This window comes from Bidens hawaiensis, unplaced genomic scaffold (genome assembly GCF_021521415.1).
Source record: "Bidens hawaiensis isolate Kalapana, Puna unplaced genomic scaffold, B.hawaiensis_p1.1 tig00060136_1, whole genome shotgun sequence".
Lineage (NCBI taxonomy): Eukaryota > Viridiplantae > Streptophyta > Magnoliopsida > Asterales > Asteraceae > Bidens > Bidens hawaiensis.
Window position 1 is genome coordinate 1 of NW_027500841.1, and position 12481 is coordinate 12481.

General features: G+C 36.9%; 1 pseudogene across 1 annotated transcript; it reads left to right on the forward strand.

Moving 5' to 3' along the window:
* Positions 1-5850: 5850 nt before the first annotated feature.
* On the forward strand, positions 5851-10945 carry LOC143602935 (uncharacterized; annotated as a pseudogene). The gene is made up of 7 exons (XR_013147950.1): positions 5851-5969; positions 7429-7622; positions 8324-8608; positions 9255-9313; positions 9403-9439; positions 10423-10494; positions 10579-10945. The product of XR_013147950.1 is annotated as an uncharacterized LOC143602935 (transcript).
* Positions 10946-12481: the final 1536 nt, after the last annotated feature.

Consider the following 12481-nt stretch of genomic DNA (forward strand, 5'->3'; position numbering starts at 1 on the left):
ACCAGGCTCAAAACCCGTAGTGTTTCTACCGGGGTTTTAACAAATATAACTAATCGATTACAAAGATGGTTACCATAAAGGTAAAATTCTCAAATAATTGGCATAAACAAGTTTCGACAAATAGGTCTATGTTATCGGGTACATCGGGTATATAATCGGGTAAATGGGTCTATGTTATCGGGTAATCGGGTCGGGTAATCGGGTATATTAGAAATCCCAAACCCGTCCCAAACCCGCGAAAAATTTCCAAAATATTCTCAAACCCGTCCCAAACCCTAACGGGTCGGGTATTACCCGTCCCATTTATGTCGGGTTTCGGGTTTTCCCGTCGGGTTCGGGTTTCATTGCATCCCTACATATAAGGCGATTTTCTTTTTCATTCCAATCCATCATTAATCATCCTTAAGATTATGATACATCTTATCACTACCTGGATGCATCATATATTTTGACTTGTGGGCTTCTTCTAATATTTTCTCCCACAAACTCCTAACCATAGGTACCCAGATTCTTTTCCCTAATCTGAGTATCTCATCATCACCTTTAACTAATTGATCTATTGTACCATTTTCTTTTTCGGCCTTTATATTTTCTTGCTTTAGTGCTAACTTCTGAGCTTCTTTAATATCGGTTAATAGATCAATCTTGAGTTCTAGCCATAGAGCTCGCACCCTCTTCGGCTTCTCGTGTTCTTTCCTACTTAAAGCATCAGCCACAACATTGGCTTTACCTTCGTGATAGACAATTTCGCAATCATAATTGTTAAGCGTTTCCATCCATCGACTTTGTATCATGTTCAATTCTTTCTGATCAAATATATGCTTTAAACTTTTATGATCAATATAAACAGTAAACTTTACACCATATAAATAATGTCGCCATAACTTCAATGCAAAAATTATAGCTCCTAACTCAAGGTCATATGTGGTGTAATTTTTCTCGTGAACTTTTAACTGTCTTGAAGCATATGCAATCACCTTCTTTTCTTGCATTAAAACGCACCCCATACCTGTGTGCGAAGCTTCACAATATACAATGAAGTTATCTTGCCCTTCAGGTAAGGCTAAGACAGGTGCATTTGTCAATTTCTGTTTAAGAGTTTTGAACGCCTCTTCTTGTTTCGGTCCCCATTCGAATTTAATAGACTTTTAGGTCAATGAAGTCAAAGGAACCGCTATTCTTGAAAAGTTTTGTATGAATCTTCGGTAATAGCCAGCTAACCCTAGAAAACTGCTAACTTGTGTCGGGGTCTTGGGTTTCTCCCATTTAGTAATAGCTTCAATCTTGGCTGGATCAACTTGAATACCTTTCTCGTTAACAATATGTCCAAGGAATTGCACTTCGGACAGCCAGAACTCACACTTTAAGAATTTCGCATCAAGCTTTTCTTTCCTCAATGTTTCAAGTATGGTTGTTAATTGAGCTTGATGATCTTCTTTCGTCTTGGAGTAGATAAGAATGTCATCTATGAAGACGATAACAAACTTATCCAAGTAGGGCTTGCAACTCGGTTCATTATATCCATAAAAGCTGCCGGAGCATTAGTGAGTCCAAATGGCATAACAGTGAACTCATAATGTCCGTATCTGGTTCTAAATGCTGTCTTGGATATATCTTCTTCTTGAACCTTTAGTTGATGATACCCGGATCTTAGATCAATCTTGGAAAAACAACTCGCCCCTTGTAGTTGATCGAAAAGATCATCGATTCTTGGTAACGGATATCAATTCTTGATCGTAACTTTATTCAATTCGCGATAATCAATACACATTCTCATCGATCCATCTTTCTTCTTAACAAACAGTATTGGAGCTCCCCACGGTGAAGAACTCGGTCGTATAAACCCCTTTTCCAATAGCTCATCCAATTGCTTCTTCAGTTCTTTCATTTCAGTTGCTGCCAGTCTGTAAATAGATTTAGCAATCGGAGCTGTTCCCGGAATCAGATCGATTCTAAACTCAACTTCTCGGTCAGGTGGAATTCCAGGCAGTTCTTCGGGAAATACATCTTTAAATTCAGAGACGATTGGAACCTCTTCCATCTTTTTAGGTTCGGGTTCTCTAGTTACATATGCCATAAAAGCTAAGCAACCTTTACTCACACAGTGACTCGCCTTGATCTTTGAAATGATTCCGATTCAACAAGATTCTTTATCGCCAGCTATTCGAATATTTTTCCCGCGGTTGATTGGGATGTGTACGAATTACTTTCCTTAGGCAAGAAGAGTCTACTAATAATATCCCCCTTCCAGTTACTACGTGCCCGTCAAAATAATAGTTTTGATAACATTACTTCGCATATAAGTAACATCTTTGTTTTGTAAAACATTACTTGGAAATATTAACAGTGTAACGACTATAACTATAGCTAGTGTTCTAATAACTATATAATAAAGTAACTTAACCATAATCCTACCTTAATCGGCTAGTCGATGAGTAAGAACTAAGAAAAACAGCAGCAATTCGGCTTGTGCTTCGTTTACGGGATCAGCAGCTCGTTAATCAGCGTAATAACACCTCATTTTTTCACGTAAACAGCCCTCGACACCTCGGAATTCTCTAGCACGGTTACCAATGCTAACTATATGAGAAATAGTGTGAAAATGGGATGAATGGAGCTGAACCCGTAGCTGCCTATTTATAGCCTCGACTTATGCATCTTCGCGACGCGCGAAGATGCATAAGTCGAGGCTATAAATAGGCAGCTACGGGTTCAGCTCCATTCATCCCATTTTCACACTATTTCTCATATAGTTAGCATTGGTAACCGTGCTAGAGAATTCCGAGGTGTCGAGGGCTGTTTACGTGAAAAAATGAGGTGTTATTACGCTGATTAACGAGCTGCTGATCCCGTAAACGAAGCACAAGCCGAATTGCTGCTGTTTTTCTTAGTTCTTACTCATCGACGCGCGAAGATGCAGGCTATGGCGAATCGTGCCGCGCGAAAGTGCATGGGCGGCGCCACAATTTTGCATGTCAATCCTGGAGTGACACGCGTCGACACGTAACCGGATAACGTTGAAATGTGTGCCAGCATCTTCGCGTAGCACAAAGTTGCTCAGCCTTCATCTTCGCGCCGCGCGAAGATGCATGAAAAATCAAAATTTCATTTTCAGTCCCTATACTTCCAGATTTGGCATTTTTAGTCCTTCAACTTATAGAATTTGCATTTTTGGCCCAAAATTAGATAGGGTATTTTCACGGTGTTACAGATGATAAATTTGCAAAATTGTATGGAATGTGTTACCTTGCTCGTGTAATGGTGGAAACCGGAAAACACGCCACTTTTCCTTTGATTTATCGTATATTGAAGCTAGCGTTGGTTTTGCCGGTTGCACCGCAACCATTGAAAGATGATTTTCTAAAATGAAGCTTATCAAGACGGATTTGCGCAATCGAATGGATGATGAGTATTTGAACAATGCTTTAATATGTGCGGTCAAAAAAAAAGCGATTGATAAAGTAAAAGAAGAGGATGTGATGGGTCAATTTCTAGCTTTCAAAAACCAAAGGGGAGAAATATGCAGCCCGGCCCATGTGTTTAAATTTATTCATCATCGTGTTTCTATTTTTGTTTAGTTTACATTGTATGAAATACGGTTAAAAAAAAAATTTTGAACGTTACCCCTGACATTTGGTTGTAGATCCGCCACTGGTCTTGGACAACCAAAGTTAGTTATTCTTTTTTCTTTAGTATTTAATTGTTATAATTAATTTCACTTATATTTAGTTTTTTTTATAATTACAACTTTTAAAATTAAAAGTTTTATAAAATTTTGAGTATACTGTTGAGACGTGCTTATCTGCGTGACGATAAATATTTTATTTAAAACCGAGTTCAATCAAATTTATATCGAATTATGAGACGGTCAAGTTTTGGCCTAACTAAGTTTTGAGTAAAATTTATATCGGTGCGTCGATAAAAATAAGCGCGTCTCGTCTCTATAGTATATTCGAAGCCCCTCCACCGTGCCACGTCAACGCCACGTCATCGCCTCGTAGAAAACAGGGCATCGAAGCCCGCCTCGCTATGGTTTAATCCCTTGGACGCCCCTAATATATATATATGCATATATATGTATGTGTCTATGTGAGAGAGGAAGAGAGGGCCCACCATCCTTCCTTCCTCGCTGGTCATCCCAACCACGCAACTCCCCTCCGCGCCCCCACCGACAGCGCCCCGCGGCGGTGTTCCGCGCCCACCTCGCCCTCTGAATGGCGCCCATAGCAAGTAGCCTTATGTTTGTTGCTATGGATCTTGACGGTGTTGATCTTAATTTGTTGGTATTTAAGCCAGGTTTTGTTTTGAGAATCTCATAGGTTTATCCAACAGTTTGTCTAGAGTTAGTATAATAATGTCAAAGCATCGTATATAATCGCCATAACTTGGAATATTATATGTACTTGTCATTTTCTTTTAAAAAGTAAAAGATTAAAATCAAATATTGTCATTGTGTTAATGATAATAAAATATTAAAATGTGTATTATCTTTACTATTTACAAACAAATGAAAATAGTTTATAAAAGTTAAACACACCCCTTTACAATCTACTTCTCTATGGCTAAAAGTCATCTAATATCAACTTTGTGTGACTTGAACTTTACCACTTTGGTAGGAATAAACATTAGATGTTACTAAGGTCATCAACACACAATTCATATACATACTTGAGTGTGATTATAAACGCACACTATGTTATTATATTTATATATGTTACAAAATATTGTGCGTGATGATTTATATATTATCTAATATATATAAATTAAAACGTTTGGTGCCGCTAGCATATTATTGGTTTAAACGGCGGTCTGACATTGGACGAAGTTTTTTTTTAATATTGTTTCGTAGTTTCGGTATCGTAACGATCGTAATTGAATTGGTGCCGCTAGCATATTATTGGTCCAAGTGGCGGTCTGACATTGGGCGAAGTTTTTTTTCTAATATTGTTTCGTAGTTTCGGTATCGTAACGAGCATAATTGAAACAAATTAAATTTGTGTCGATTTACCGCCACAAATCCCGATACCAACAATGCTCAGGTTTTACCGACTCACCACCGCAACCCCGAGTTTTACCGACCCTTTTGTTTTAATTTTGGTACCTTAAGTTGGTATTATTGTCAACTCATCGTCGTAATGCTCGGGTTTTAAAAACTCCCGTGTTTCAATGTTGGGTTTTGCCAACTGTCTCGACGCAACGCACCGGGTAGAGAACTAGTTATACATAAGATAAATAGCTAAGTGGTTGGTGCCACAAGTGTTTTTTAAGAATATTTTATTCGTTTTTTATTCTTTTTATTTTATTTTGTTGTTTTACTTATGTTTTTTTAGTTATGTTAATTTAACAGTATTATTGTCGGGTTTAATTTCAGTATCGTAACAAATCTAATCGTTATCGATCGAATTTGTATCGACTGAAATATTTAAGCGTTGATAAGTTATTTTTTATTTTTTTGCTAACTACACTATCAGCCCGACGCAACGTCCGGGTGTCTTGCATCCTTGATATGCACCAAAATGGTAATATGATATAAGTGTAAGTTATTATTATAATCATATATATATACATATAATACGAATGAAACCAAAAGGCGGCCATTTAACTAACAAAAACACCCGTTTAAAAATATGAATCGATCATCTCAACGTCTCTGCATTTATCCAACTCATAACTCACAACACACATAGTAATAATAATACTAATAATCTTTCATTTTCTTTAGAACAATAATAATAATAATCATCATCATCTTAAAGACTTTTATACAAACAATGTTTTCATTCAAACCACTCTTGTTTCTGCTGCTAACAGCAGTTTTTCATGAAGTATGTTATGGTGTTTTCGCGGTAAGTAACGGTGAGAATTCGTCTATGGTGTTGGCTGAAAACCGGACGAGGAGGATAGACCCGTCGGATGGTTTCGAGTACTATAAGGGTGGTTGGAATCTTAGTGATGATCATTACATATCTGTAAGCTTTCATAGTGGATATCTAAAGGTTTTAGTATTTGTAATGTTGTGATATGCGGGTGTTAATCGAGTCGGGTTGATGATTTCAAGTAGGGATGGCAAATGGGCTGGGTTGGGTCGAAATGGGTCATGGTCGGAATGGGTTAAGGTTGAAACCGGTTAGGGTCGGAATGGGCCAATTGAGAAAAGGGTTGTTTTGGTTCGGGTCGGAACGGGTCAGGGGCAATAGGTTCGGGTCGGAACGGGTCCGGTTCGGAACGGGTCAAAATGGGTTTCAGGTCGGGTTTTTTTGTAATAACGAGGACAAAGGAAAAAACATTTTAGTTTTTTTAGTTTTTCGCTTATGTTTTATATTTTGAGTTATGTTTTTTTTATTATTTATTTTGGATTTTTTAGGGGCTTTTATTAAGATAAAAAAACTCCTCACAAAAAAATTCAAAAAATAATAATAAAACAATATAACTCAAAATATAAATAAAAAACAAAAAAAAATAAAAAAGTTAAAATGTTTCTTCCGTTGCCCTCGTTCGACAGAAAAAAAAACACCCAAGAAATGTACTGAATCTGAAAAAAATCGACCAAAACGAAACAAAAAACCAAAATTGAACCTATCGAAACCGAAAAAATTGATCAAAACGAAATTGAAAAGCTGAAACCGAACATGAATGAAACTGAAAAAACCGACCAAAATGAAACAAAAAACCGAAAACGAATTCGAAATCGACCCAAAAGAAACCAAAACCCACCATGTCCCGGCAGAAACTTGTGTTGGCTCGAAACCTGATCCGAGCCAAAACCTGAACCGAACTCGTTCCAATATGACTTGATTAACTCATCTATCTAAATGAGTCAAACTGGTTAATGGGTTGTAATCAAGTTGTAAGCATGTTAAACTGGATAGTTGTAATAAATGTGTTAAACAGGTTGGCAGGTGACCTGGTTGATTTAGAATTGGTGGGTCCCACGTGTTTAATTATATGGGTTGGTGGGTCGACGAGTTAATTAAATGGGTTGACTGGGTTGACGTGTTTAATTAAATGGGCTGACGCCTTGACGGGTCAACGTGTTTGACTTAACGTGTTGACAGGCTGATGTTCTTAGTTGAACGGGTTGACAAGTCAACGTGTTTAATTAAACAGGTTAATCAAGTCAGTTAGTTTGAAGTTTGAACGCAACTCATTTAGATATGAAAACCCAAAACGTGATTAATTTCGGGTTGTGTCAAATTTTTCAAAGACAACAAAAAGCTTTTAAATTCACAATTTTGAAAAATAAAAATTGTAACATTATTATAAGTCCATATGTTGAATTATTATTATTATTATTATTATTATTATTATTATAACAGTACACATCTATTAAAAGAAACCCTTCAGGCCTTCATTATGCTTTGTTATAAATTTGCTTAATTTTAAATTTTATTGTGTTTATTTCATTAATTATTTTTACATTTAATGCAGTCTGTATTATATACTGGTGCCCCCTTGTTTGGCATTGCTACAATCTGGTTTATGGGATTTGGCTTAACCTTGTTCTTAATATGTTGCTATTATTGTTGTTGCGGCTGTTGTTGGCGAAGAACACCATTCGGCTATTCTAGAACCGCTTATGCATGCTCTGTTGCCTTCCTTGCCCTCTTCACCGTCGCTGCCATGTAAGCCGTTTTGGCCCATTTTCTTATGAACGGGCCAATTAAGACCTTGCTTGATCTCTTACGGGTCAAACAAGTAGAGTTATAATAAAAACGACTGGAAAAGATAACAGGTCAAATGTGCCGAAAAGTAACCTAAATTTTTTTATTCTTAATGCATTAATGATTAAATCCTTTGGCAAAAGTATCATATTATTATTTAGAGAATAACTTTGGTAGCTCTTGTGGTTTTATCTTATTTCGGTTTTGGTCCCTAAGTATGAGAAATAACACCTTTAGTCCAATTGTTTGCTCAAAGGTAACGCAAGCGGTCCTTCGCATTACCTGACGTTAAAACGTCTGTTAATCTTTGTGAAATTACTGTTTTATCCCTCTTACAAAAAAACATTAAGACTCCATGGGCCAAAAAAATTTAAAGAAGAAATATGAAACCTCATGGGCCCCACCGGCCCCTCCACTCCCAGGACGACTTGTGTCCACGACTATGTTACCAATGAGCAAACTGTTGGACTAAAGGTGTAATTTGTCATACTTAGGGACCGCAACCAAAATTGTGAACATACCACAAGGACTATTCGTATAATTTTTTTTCTCATTTAGACGAATAATATAACATTGTTTGACCCGTTACCTAGTGGCCTGCCCATTTTGCCACCTCTAGTACGTTAAGGCGGCTCACATTGTTGGTGTATTTTGTGTTTCAGTGTCGGATGCGTGGTATTATACACGGGCCAAGGGAGGTTGCATACTAGTACTACAAACACGTTAGCCTTTATTGTGACACAATCGAAAGACACGGTTAATAAACTCTACAACGTGTTGGATATTCTTGCTACATCAAAGAATATTGGAGTAGAACAAGTCTCTTTACCACCGAGTTTGAAGGACAACATCGATCGGGTTGATGCAATGATATCAAAAGCCGCTACTTCTCTTGATTTTCATACCAAAAAGAACGAAAAAGATATACAAGATACTCTGAATTCCGTGTAAGTAAATGTCTTATGTTTCAACACGTTTACATATAAACGGGCTGGTTTGGTGTGTTTTTTTTAGCTAGTTGAACGGGTTAAGTAAGTAGATTTAACTACGAAGGAAAATGGGTCAAACGCCACTGCTTTATGTTTTTTTTAAAAGAATTTACTCATAAATCATTTTCTAAAAAGTTTTTTCGGGTTATCCAACTCGATTGATTTCGACCAACTCAAAGTTAAACCTTTCATTGGCCCGTTACTCAACCTTCCAAGTTTGCCAAGCGGCTAACAACTCGAATCGAGCCAAGCCTAAATGAGCCCAAAGCCTGAGTTTCACTTATCGTGCTCAAGCTGACCCACGAGCCTGTTATTTTTATATAGCTTTTATTTAACATATTGAATATATGTATATATATAATAATTATTATTATGTATAAAAATAACTAAATAATATGTATTATGTTATATATAAAAGTTATATTGAAAAACTTATTAAAATAATTAATAAATAATAAACTAGTCAAACTCGAGCTCGAGATCTCGTATGTTAAAAAAGCCGTGCTCAGGCTTGGCTCCTTTACACTTTTAGCTATAGCAGTTTCTTTTGACATATTATTCAAGTTATATTAGATTCTTGTCAATGCTATTGATTTGACTGCAGGAGGCTTGCTCTAATAGTTGTAGCAGGCGTTATGCTTCTCGTATCTCTTCTCGGCTTTTGTAAGATCTGTTTATAAATGTCCAAAATCTTAAAGATTTAAACTTAAATGTAATTATATTCAACTCATGTTTTTGAATGTTGGTTGCAGTACTCTCCATATATGGCTTGCAGCCACTTGTTTCCATGTGAGTCCTGATCAATAGAACCAATAGAGGTGGCAACTTCGACCTGTTTGCTTTAAACAGGCCAATACGGGTTGTATATTATTTTTTACGGGTCAAGAGGGTAAATTTTTATAACTTGACAAAAAAATGAAAGTGGGCCAAATGGTCCGGTCTTGTAAAACGGGCCTAGAGGGTTGATTTTTTAAACCTTGATTAAAATGAAAGCGGGCCGATCTTGTAAAAAGGGTCAAGACTCAAGAGGGCTGATTTTTATAACTTGACAAAAAAATGAAAATGGGCCAAACAGTCCGGCCTCATAAAACGGGCCTAGAGGGTTGATTTTTTAAACCTTGACTAAAATGAAACGGACCGATCTTGTAAAATGGGTCAAGACTCAAGAGGGTTGATTTTTATAACTTGACATAAAAATGAAAATGGGCCAAACGGTCCGGCCTCGTAAAACGGGCCCAGAGGGTTGATTTTTTAAACCTCGACTAAAATGAAAACGGGCCGATCTTGTAAAAAGGGTCAAGACTCAAGAGGGCTGATTTTTATAACTTGACAAAAAAATGAAAATGGGCCAAACGGTCCGGCCTCATAAAACGGGCCTAGAGGGTTGATTTTTTAAACCTTGACTAAAATGAAACGGACCGATCTTGTAAAATGGGTCAAGACTCGAGAGGGTTGATTTTATAACTTGACAAAAAAATGAAAATGGGCCAAACAGTCCGGCCTCGTAAAACAGGCCTACAGGGTTAATTTTTTAAACCTCGACTAAAATGAAAACGGGCGGATCTTGTAAAAAGGGTCAAGACTCAAGAGGGTTGATTTTTATAACTTAACAAAAATGAAAACGGGCCAACCTCATTAAATCCATCATTCTGACCCGAACCCGTTTTGACTTGCATGTTATTTTGCCACCTCTACATCTAAGTACATTTTCGCTTGTATAATAATGTCATTGGCCCGTTTCCTGACCCAAATCGCTACTTTGACACTCGCAGATTGGTGGTTTAGGGTTGGATTCTCGTGACTGCAACGTTTATCCTATGCGGCATATTTCTCACACTACACAAGTAAGTTCCCAAAAGTCCGGTTTCTAAATTAACAACATATCATGTACATTAAACTAACCATAATCTTTCTGTTTGTGTGCATAGTATTATGGGTGACACGTGTGTCGCAATGGACGAATGGGTTCAAAACCCTACGGCCCACACAGCATTGGACGATATTCTGCCATGTGTCGACAATGCAACCGCTCAAGAAACGTTGTATCAAACCAAAGATGTCACTTTCCAGTTGGTAGATATGGTTAACAAGATCATAATAAATGTAGCAAATATAAATCCAAAACCGTATCCCGGCTACATTAGCTACAATCAGGCTGGCCCGTTGGTTCCCATTCTTTGTAACCCGCTAAATGCTGATAGAACCGATCGAAAATGTCAAGCTGGTGAATTGGATCTCGGTAGTGCAGCCGAGGTAGCTTTTCTTGAGTTTCTTGGTACAACTTTACAGTTTTAGTCAGTGACGGACCCATGAAAAAATTTCATGGGGGTTGGAAGAGAGTCGGTGTCAAAATTTTATGACCCCTCGGGATTTTAACATATATATTATATATACATTAAAAAAAATTCATAGGGTCAGCCGACACCTACACCAAAGGTGTAGGTCTGGCGGGGTGCAAACGAGCCGAGCTACTTGCGAGATACTCGAGATCGGCTCGTTAAAAAGCTCGATCGAGCCAAGCTGAATCGAGCCCGAGCTCGAGCCTAAAAGTAAGCTCGTTTTATAAATGAGCCCGAGCTTCACTTATCGAGCTCGAGCCGGCTCGCGAGCCTAAACGAGCATGTCATTTATATAATTTTTTAAAATGTATATTTAATAATTATTAATTATTATATATAATGTTATGGAAAAATAATTAAAAAATAACTAAATAATATATATTATTTTATACATAAAATTATAATAGAAAAAAATATATAAAAATAATTATAATTATATAAAAATAATGGATACATAGTAAACGAGCCAAGCCCGAGCCGAGCTCGAGCTTGAAAATCTACTCACGAGTCGAGCTCGAGCTCGGTACAAGTTAAACGAGCCGAATTCTAGCATAGTCGAGCTCGGGCTCGGCTCGGCTCGTTTGCACCTCTAAGGTCCGCCAATGGTTGTAGTGTCAACCAATGTTGCTAAAAGTGGACCGGACCCTAAACAGTTCGGTTAGCATGAGTTGAACTTTGGAGTCTAAACGAGCTGTGCCATGCTCAACCTCGGCTCGTTTAACTTGTACCGAGCTCGACTATGCTAGAATTCAATCAGCCTATGGTTGTCAATTACTAGGTTTAATGAATAGAATTGGAATTCATCAATAGACGAATTCGTTTTTAATTTCGTTTTTATAATATTATATATATATATTATAATAATAAACAAAAATGTGGTTGAACCACAAACCACCTAATTAGCCTAATATTTTGCCAAGTGGCACTCTCATATTTTAGCCTTTAATTTTTAATTATATTTATTAAATTAAATTAAAGATTTAAAACATTCCATAACCAATCTTATCAATTATCCATGTTGAAGCACCGGACTTAATTGGATTTTAAATCGTTGTTCACATCAGACACGCTCACAAGTTACACACCAAAACCCTGTTGAAGGTTCAAATCGCCATTCAACATTTGTTTGCACACTAAATTTGGATCTTTAAATCGATATGATTATATTGTTTTGCAAACCCTAAATCCCTATTCTTGAAATTGTTATACAAATCCCTACTCGAATATGTAATTTCCGATTATATGAAAATGCTAATAATTTCATACCTCAAATCTCGATTCCAATCAGTTATCACATCTGTATGTCAATGTTAATCATGATATTGTATTTTCTCCAACTCAAATTAGTGAATTTGTATATTAATTAAAAATAAAAACACAAATTTCAAATTGGATGGATTTTCGTGCGTTATTATCGATAACAGATTATACTATGATTTATGGAAGCATATTCGAAAAAGAAATCGGCTGAAACGCCTAATATATGTGTATG